This window comes from Eptatretus burgeri, chromosome 2 (genome assembly GCF_056783735.1).
Source record: "Eptatretus burgeri isolate ZD-2024b chromosome 2, Ebu_testis_v1, whole genome shotgun sequence".
Classification (NCBI taxonomy): domain Eukaryota; kingdom Metazoa; phylum Chordata; class Myxini; order Myxiniformes; family Myxinidae; genus Eptatretus; species Eptatretus burgeri.
In genome coordinates this window covers 156,982,788-156,990,894 of record NC_140962.1, presented here as the reverse complement: position 1 = coordinate 156,990,894, position 8,107 = coordinate 156,982,788, and the positions used below count along the sequence as shown (strand labels likewise).

Genomic DNA, 8,107 nt, shown 5'->3' with positions numbered 1-8,107 from the left:
GATGGTGCAGGCAATCTGCAGATTCCTAATGGGACAAACAGAGGGACATTAAAATAGATTTTCTTTCCTGTGAAGCACCACAAGCAAAACAGATTCCATCATGGACATCTTGTGCTGTCAATAACGGCAGGAGAGCAAATAATCATTAACATTAGGATCAAAAATCCTGGATACTTGTGGTGACCATTCATGTGGTCTTCACACATACCACCCAGATCTCATTATCTTGGACCTCTCATTTAGCGACACAAGTGCACACACACACACACACACACACACACACACACACACACACACACACACACACACACACACACACACACACACACACACACACACACACACACACACACACACACACACACACACACACACACACACGATGTTGAATGTCGTGAACCTTTGATGAAATCAAACCGAACACTTTTTGTTTTTAAATGATATCATTATAACCTATTTCATTTTATTATTTCAAAATTTGTCCAAGTTATTTTAAAGCTTGTAACATACATACATTCTGTCTCCGATCATCTCTTTTCATAAACAAACACTTTGCTCGTCCCAACAATTAAACCAGATCCATCGATGTGATCCCATCGATGTTCGGGTTCAGAAAGTTACCTTGGAGTAGTAGCAGCAGATCTGGAGAATGATCTTCAAAATATATTTCAAGTTCAACTGTGGAGTGACGAGGCTAACGGTGGAGTGATGAGGCTAACCGTAGCCTGACGAGGCCAACAGTGGCCCGACGAGGCTAACCGTGGACCGACTAAGGCCACTAAGCTAACCCTGGACCGACTAAGCTAACCGTGGACCAATGAAGCTAACCGTGGACCAACGAAGCGAATCATGGATGACAGCTAACCGTGGACTGACAAAGCTAACCGTGGACCGATGAATCCCTCGTCCTTCAGAGAACAGCCTCTTCCCTCTCTTCAAACCCTGAGAAAATCACAAGATGATCAAACAATTGGAATGGCTTTTAATCCTGACAAATCTCACCATCTTTCTCCGAAAAGACCACCTGGCAACTTCTCCCCAACCCCCATCTACTTTCTTAAAGATCCTCTCAAAGAAGTTGTTATTCAACATCCTAGGTCTCACTACCAGCCATCTTTCTTGGCCAAACCACATTTCAATGTTGGCCTCCAAAGCCAATCTGGGCATTCTCCATCGTGCAAAGACCTTTTTTGGAACACCTGAACTTCGATCCACCTCCAGAGCCTTCATCCGCAGCTTGATGGAGTACTGCTCTCCCCTTTGGGCTGGCTTCCTTGCCTCACATCTTGCTCAGCTCGACGCTAAGGAAACCAAGGCCTTCAAGATCATTAAAATCTCATGTGAAGAAACTGGGTCTACATGGTCCAATTACTTCACCATCACAGACAGGCCAGTGGTCTCTGTCTTCTACTGCCTCCTTTCTGATCTTGCACCCTCCGCTCTTTCCGTGCTTTGTCCCTCCCAGGTTTCTGCATGGCACACGTGGTCCACCATCAACCCCCTTCTGGTGAAACTACCAAAATCCAGCATCACTGCTCACCTCCACTCATTTGTTCTCCTTTTTCCCAACCTGTGAAATCAACTTACACATTCTCTTCAATCTCATTCTTCCCTCCAAGTGTTCAAGACAGTGGTTCACCACCATCTCAGATCATCCTCTATCCAAAACCATGATCTTTTTTACCCTTGTTAACCCTCCCCGATCCCATCTCCTTCCACACTCCCAGTTTTTTCCTTCCTGAGAGTTTGCTTCTGTATCCATCTTATCCACGCCATGCATCCTCCCCACACCCATTATTTGTCGGTCTCCCTCTATGTTGTCCTACCCTGCTGTTGGTGTTTCTGCCTCTCTATTACGTTCCTTTTGTTCTGTTGAGTCCTGATCCATTCTGTGTTCTCGTTCTTCCACGAGACTCGACTTAGCAAACTTAGCCTTTCAGCCCATCAAAACCTTGGCTGGAGTTGCTAACCTCTGGTTTTAAATCATGCTCGATTATGAAAGAACAACCTGGTTTAAATGGTTATCTTACTCCTGTTACCAGTATATAAAATGGAAAGTACGATCAATTTTAAACGGATTGCATTCGCAAGGATTGACACACACAATGATACACCTGTATCCGATATGCAAGGTATCACTCGAGTAAATTGGCCGAGTGACGTCATAAGCCTTGCCTCAACAAAGGCCACGTCACCACCCTCTAGGATTCCACATGCTTACCCCATGCAAACTTGAGAAAAAGGACATGGAATGGGTCTTTTTAAACTCTTCCTTTGCATTTCTGACCATGATCTATATTTCCTACGAGCCACCATTTTGTGTGAATCCCGATATCCCCCAACACAGAGCCCTATTGCGGCAAATCTGATTCGTCGAGATGACGTAAAATCATCCATGGCAAGTTGAAGGTGACAAGAAATGGGTTGGTAGGAATTGAAAGCAGGTTTTTGTTCGGTTTATTTTTTTTAACCCTTTGCGTGCTGCGGTCACAGATTTGTGACGAGATTTAACAAAAACTGAAACAAATAGTTTTTTTTTTTAATTTTGGTTATCCGTCTAGCCTGACACCAAAGTTGTGTTTTTTTGCAAATACCACTTGAAATTCACAGCCCTATGAAAAAAAAAAAAACAAATTAAGTAACAAGGAACCATGCAACACACAAAGGGTTAACCAAACATGGTAACAATGCCATTCAATATGTTGATTAATCAGTAATGATAAGGAGGTTTCAAGTAAGAGAACATACATACAAACATACAAACTCAAACAAAGAACATTTCTGTTGTGTCTCCAAACAGACACCAAACAACGCGATTGATTGCAGGGCACAAATCCATTTATTCCGCAGCACGTATCGTTCACATATCTGCGACTCCGTTAAGATGGCCCCTTCCCCTTGCATCATCATCTTCCTCACAAACTCTCAACATCCAGCAATTCAACAACAAATTTGGAAAGAATATAACACCTAAAGAAAGAACACAACAATTTCTCAAAGTTTTATCTACTTTTTCGTTTCCAGTTGTCGCCTGTGACGCGTGACGTCACATTTACTGCAAATAGCGTCCCCACAATAATGGGCAGTGTTGCCTGGTTTATGGAGACCAAGAAAAACAGGCAAAACACGCAAAATACGGGTCACTTGCCATGTAAGCGTAATATTTTGTCCAAGTCGTGCTAAACTGAAGGTTTCTGGTAATGGAAGTGCCATCAAGCCAATTTGTGTTCGAAAGTGCTCAAATGTATAATTAACTTGAAATATATGATAGATGTTGAGGGGTTGCAAGAAAGATGGAAAAAAAAATTTGGAAGTTTACTGCCGTTGATGTGCCATCTTTTACACCACCTTATTTAATACGCTGCATGAGTTAGTTCTTCGTGCCTGTTGTTTATGTCCATTGTGACGTTCTTAAAAACAATAAGTTTCCTGTTTGGAACGATTCTCAATTTTGTTTGATTGCCAGGCAGGCAGATGGAGTAAAACAATGACCTCACTCCTCTGTGCACGTGCACACGCAGGATGAGCTTCCATACAATTTTACCAAATTTGGAGCCAACGTACTGCTAAGCTGCAGGTTTTTGTTGTGATTAGTATTCTGTAATGTTAAAAATATATAATCAATTGAAATTAACTAGTTCCACAATCATAAACTGACATCTTTAAACAGACAGAAAGACAAAGTGAACCAATTGCTGAACCCCACTATTCGCTTCGCGTGTGCACGGGGAAACAAGGCAGCCCCCATTGCTTTGTGTTTTAATTTTCGCAAAGGCTGCTTTCGCTGGGTTGTTGGCTAACCTCCCAAAAAGGTCAATTCATATTTCATAGTGGGGTATGAAGGTTCATTCAGAGGAAGGGTGGGGGGTTCTAAGTGGGGGCATGGTGGTCAGAATTGGGGTGGGGGAGTTCAGAGTGAGGATGGCAGCGTTTAGTTCAGAGTGAGGGTGTGGGAATGTCAGAGTGGGGGCAGGAGGGTTCAGAGTGGTGCCCAGAAGGGGGTGTCAGTGAGATCATAATAATATGTGCCCCACCCTGATCAGGAGATTAGACCTGTAAAACTAGTTTTTCATCGAGGAAAACACTGGGTGGTTTGCCATTGCCTCCCAGGTGTACTCACAACAGGAATCAATTGCAATCCGTTCAGGGAGTGAGCTCTTCCTCATCCTCATCAGCATCCTCCTCCTCCCTTGTGTGCAGCACAAGGTTGTGCATAGCATCCTTGGCTGAGGGTGCAGCTGTGCCACTGATGCGGTGCCCCGATTACCAGTACACTGGAACTCATTTCGCCGACCTCAGAAGGAAAACAGGCTGAGTCAACCCCACCTGGTGTTAATTCAACTACCGATAGGGGCTCAAATTCAGGACCTTGAGGTCCCAAGCCAGCTACCCTAACCACTAAACCAAAAACAAGGCTTAGAGAGTGACCTATAACTCACATACTGTTCGTTAAAAACACCGTGGGATCTATAACGTCGACAGAAAAGGAATCCCAAGCCTCATGTCCATCTGGGGGACGGTATACTCACTGATGCAACACCCTTCCTGCAAAGCACCAACCCGACCTTTTCTCGTCGGGTCGGGAATCGAACCCAGAGCAGACGGTTCGGGATGAATACACACAATCCTCATTCTCCCCTCCTATCTCATGTATGGTACATATGTAGCTTGAAAATAAAAATTCTTCAATTCGATGGGAAATCGTGGATAATCCTCTACCTGGAAGGTCATTGTACTCTACCCTCATAGAGGTGGAAGTTGCAGAAACTGTAGAATTGTTATATTAGACAAGATGGTAAAACATACCGTAATACCTGAAAAACATAAAGGTGTTAACTGTGTCCAGGTAATGGCATAGGCATCAAGGTGCTAATTGTAAATATTCCTTAAAAACGTTTACTTGTTCGATTTGAATTCAACATTGACCTCTCAAACCTTAAACGTGTTCAAACCGAATGCACGCTCGTTAAAAGTCCCTGGCGGTTCACCTACCTGGTTAAAGGGGAAATGGAAGGTAGACGAACCCAAGATCATTCAAAGTGATGAGACGGTGTCCGTGAAGTGAAGATCATTTGACTCTAAATCCCATCCACATCACCAAATGGAAACCACTCCCCCTCCTACCCCCAAGCCCTTGTCTCCACGATTACCAAGCAGCCTACCTCATCCGAACAGCACCTGATTCTATTAACAATGTACCTCCACATCCTCGTGCATTCATTCACATGTAGCCCCCACCTTCTTGTGCATTGATTCACAGATATCCCCACCCCTGCACTCCCCCCACCTCCCATTCCCTGAAAGCTATCACTCTCATGCTATGTTCATTACTTTGCTTAAATTGCCATGAATTATTCAGCATCAATGACTGGCTCAGATTATCCCATCATTATTGATACTCTCTTCCCTTATTGATGTTGGAAAATGCTTCCCTTATGAAACCTGTTTTAATCACACTTGCATTGGCATTTGCTTCTTTATAGGGTAAATAAGTTGAAAAAAAAAAAAGACATCAAATGTCATATAGCCCACGTTGTTTTGGTAATTTTACTGTGCCGAGTTAAGGTCAATCTGATCAAGGATGGCTGACTGGTAGACTGGCGGCCATTTTAGCTGTACATAAATATGGGTTAGCTCTTCAACTCTTGATATATGATCAGATCGAAAAAATAAAGCGAGGTGCACGTGTATACCTTCATGAACTTTGCTTGTGCCAAGTTTGAACAAAATCGGACCATGCATGTCTGATAAATGGTTGGGGACGTGTTTAAGTAACAAAATGGCCGCCAGTCGGCCATCTTGGATCTGATCTCGAAAAACAATTTCGGGCTGTTAAGCCATCATTAGTTATCTGTGTGCCAAGTTTGAGCAACATCGGACTATGCATGTCTGATAAATTGTCGGGGACATGTTTAAGTAACAAAATGGCCGCCAGTCGGCCATCTTGGATCTGATCTCGAAAAACAATGACGGTCTGTTAAGCCATCAATAGTTATCTGTGTGCCAAGTTTGAGCAACATCGGTAAATGCATGTCCGAGAAACGGTTGGCAACGTGTTTAAGTAACAAAATGGCCACCAGTCGGCCATCTTGGATCTGATCTCGAAAAACAATGACGGTCTGTTAAGCCATCAATAGTTATCTGTGTGCCAAGTTTGAGCAACATCGGTAAATGCATGTCCAAGAAACGGTTGGCGACGTGTTTAAGTAACAAAATGGCCGCCAGTCGGCCATCTTGGATCTGATCTCGAAAAACAATGACGGTCTGTTTAGCCATCATTAGTTATCTGTGTGCCAAGTTTGAGCAACATCGGACTATGCATGTCTGATAAATTCTTGGGGACAGGTTTAAGTAACAAAATGGCCGCCAGTCGGCCATCTTGGATCTGATCTCGAAAAACAATGACGGTCTGTTAAGCCATCAATAGTTATCTGTGTGCCAAGTTTGAGCAACATCGGTAAATGCATGTCCGAGAAACGGTTGAGGAAGTGTTCAACGTCGGGTGTTTTTCCAACTAAAATGGCCGCCAGTCGGCCATCTTGGATTGCATCGTGACACAAAATGGTGTGCATATGTGTACCATCATGTGTTGTCTTTGTGCCAAGTGCGGATGAAATCGGAACGTATGTGTCCGAGATATGGGGGCTAATAATGCATCCACCATCTGCAGAATACTATGAGAGAGCCATGTCTGTCTGTCTGTCTGTCCATGTGTCACCATTTTTCCCAGAGATGGCTGAACAGATCGTTGTCAAACTTTCAGAGGTTCATCAGTGAGTGCCTGGGAGTGTCTTAAGCAAAATAAAAAAATTGAATATTTTTTAAAGCAAAGTTTGATTTTTTTATTTTTTTTTTGAGAATTTGTTTTTTAAACCACTCTCGTTCCTAAGCCGAGCTATGTGAAATCTAATATTAAATGACCCCTGACCGCATTGCTTAGTGGATATAGAGAATTGTTTTTGGTCCCCACAAAAAAAGATTATTCAAAACGTCAACAAGATTAGGACAGCACCGGGCAACACCGCTTACTCCTGCTGGTGTCTAATAAACCAAACACCATCTGCAACACCACGAAGACATCCCTGAACTCATGTCCTCCATTGGAGAGAACGAACAGTGATGGGAATTGATAATACAGGAGAGAAAGATACGTTTAACCACTCGTTCAAACATGCACTCCCCATGGGGTTTCCTTTTCCATTAAACAAAGTGCAGAGAATTTCGAGATGCTCGGTCATTCTTAATAAGATGAAGATATTTTCCCTGATTGCACTCACTAAGTGCAAATAACCCTGAGTGGTTCTCTCTGGTGTCACGTTTCTTGAAGTTTACTCCACACCTCCTTTTTATAAACAAAAAGTTTGAAAACATTGTCGAGGCTCGTATGAGAGCTAACACACAACGCACAGCGAGGGGGCATGAGACAAGAGGGGCGGGAGAGGGAAGGACAAAACAGTGGGGAACAGAGACATTTGGAGATCTGTGGAAGGGAGAGGGATGGGGCGGGGAACACGGGGAATACAAGATGAACATTACAGGGACTTTTCAGGAAGGAAAGCAGGGAATTTGAAGGAGGTGGGTTTGGGGTGAGGGAGGTAAAAAGATCGAGGTTTTGGATGGGGATGATAAGAGGTGGTGGTGAACTGCTATTTTGAAGGCTTGGATAGAAGAATGGCATTGAACAGAGTGAGGGACTGTTCCAAAGGCGGGAAAAAAAGAGGAATGAAAGAGTGAAGGTGAGCAGTAATTCGTGATTTTGGTAGTTTAACCACAAGTAGCCTTTTGTCCGTAGCCTGATGGAGTACTGCTCTCCCCTCTGGGCTGGTGCTCCTGCCTCCCACCTTTCTCGACTTCACGCTGTCGAAACCAGGGCTTTTAAGATCATTGGCATCTCCCGCAATGAAGCTGAGTCTTTGGGCCTCTCACTCAATCACCGCAGGTTGGTCGGTGGTCTTTCTGTCTTCTACCGACTCCTCTCCAGCCTTGCCCCCCCCTGCTCTCTCTGCGATTTGTCCCAACCACATTTCCACAGGGCGCTCAAGGTCCGCCAACAACCCCCTTCTGGTAAAACTACCAAAATCACGAATCACTGCTCATCTTCACTCTT

General features: G+C 43.9%; 1 protein-coding gene across 1 annotated transcript in view; it reads right to left on the bottom strand.

The window, feature by feature from the left end:
• LOC147033678 (5-hydroxytryptamine receptor 3A-like) overlaps positions 1-5,103 on the bottom strand; it is a 31,366-nt gene extending 26,263 nt beyond the window's left edge. The window contains exons 1-2 of the mRNA XM_085871763.1: positions 4,993-5,103; positions 1-25 (exon numbers count right to left, since the gene is read on the bottom strand). The exon at positions 1-25 is cut by the window's left edge and continues 50 nt beyond it. The gene's annotated coding sequence lies outside the window, so the exon portion shown is untranslated. The remainder of the gene's footprint in view (positions 26-4,992) is intronic.
• Between the last annotated feature and the right edge of the window lie 3,004 nt (positions 5,104-8,107).